Below are 1,738 nucleotides of genomic sequence, written 5' to 3' on the forward strand. Positions count from 1 at the left end.
CTCGAGAAGATATTTAATTCGAATAAAAAAAGCGCTAAAATATGTTTCAATAATGTATTGCAATTATCTCTATAGCTGATTCGTTAATTTCAGATATACATGTTTAGTTATAGCGCAAAACAATAACACAATAGTCACAATAACAAATACCAAATTATTATTAACTAGTTGCAGAGCATTAGTGATTAATCATAGATTTAATCATGATTAATGAATAATGGGTTATTTAATCATTATTCATTAATCATAATCATACAAAAATACGATTTAATCATTAATCACCAATCGTCAATCATAGAATTTTAAGCTTAATCATTAATCACTAATCATATTCATAATTGTTTTGAGTTTATTCATTAATCATCAATTTTAATCATTGCATACATCGCTTTTATTCAATAATCTTCAATCATATATATGATTATGATTACTATACCTTTTAATAACCCAATTTGAAAGAAAGGTTACTTGCATTTTGATCACTATGCAAATCATTCAATTTGATTATTCATAATCATTAATCATTAATCATATCGATCGTTAATCATTAATCATACACATATTGTGTCAACATTAAATTTTAATCATGATTGATAATCGTTAATCATACTCCAAACGTTTTATTCATTAATCATAATCGTTAATCATTGTCAAAAATTAATTTAATCGTTAATCATAATCATTAATCATTGTCAAAAACGAATAAATCATTATTCATAATCTTTAATCATAGAGTTGAATGATTTAATCATAACAAATTTAATCATTCATTGGAAGCTTTATTCATTAACGCTCTGACTAGTTGACTGCCTCTGATCGCATATTTGTAACAATCGACAAAAGTAGGCATGGGAGAAATGGAACGATGAAGTTTGTGATACGCATAAGTATGCAAATCTCAATGAATTTCTAAGAAATTCCCAAAAAATGCACAAGCACTTTATTCAGTTGAAATCTTCGGTAAAAACATTTCCATTACTTGGTATTTGAATGCAAACTAATTGCGAAATTTTTTGTACATAGCGCATGGCGTACCGACAATAAACTTTTTCAGTGTTACGGTTATGCGGTCACTTTGCTTAATGTTACAAAACAACTTGGTAGTTTTTTCGAGTTTTTTGGAACAAACTTTCTTATTTCACCTGGTCAACTGGAAGAATTATCAATTTGGAGATGATTCATGAGCTTATCTCAAAATCGACAAAAATGCAAATGTTACAATTATGCGATCATGGGCAGTTCACCCGGCAGACGTTGTCCTGCATAGTAGGCGAAAATGCGCGTTGTGAACTGCCCATGCAAAATCCCCATACGAATCTTTATTTTAGTTTTTCACGATTTACTCAACTATACTAATGATTTTCGACTGAGGAAATATCATATAAACCCGTCGGAAACCGAATGTAACTGCTGAAGGAATGCATAAAATCCATCCAGTCGTTTTCGAGTTATGCGGATACGAACATAGACCATTTCATTTTTATTATATAGATAAGATAGACAATATTAAATTTCCGGTCCAGGCATCCCTAAATTATCACAATCGAATGATAATTGTGGTCATCAACAGCATCTTACGAGCGCTAACGGCCACTTATTTTAAGCTCTTTTAGTGGAATGTCTAGAAGTAGTTTGATTTAAAAGGTCCGTAACGCTGGGTAGACACCTTTACGTGGTGTGTTACGGGGTAAGATCTACCACGGTTATATTGCCAGCTACAGGCAAATCCTGACCCAAC

This window comes from Armigeres subalbatus, unplaced genomic scaffold (assembly GCF_024139115.2).
Source record: "Armigeres subalbatus isolate Guangzhou_Male unplaced genomic scaffold, GZ_Asu_2 Contig249, whole genome shotgun sequence".
In the NCBI taxonomy this organism is placed as follows: domain Eukaryota; kingdom Metazoa; phylum Arthropoda; class Insecta; order Diptera; family Culicidae; genus Armigeres; species Armigeres subalbatus.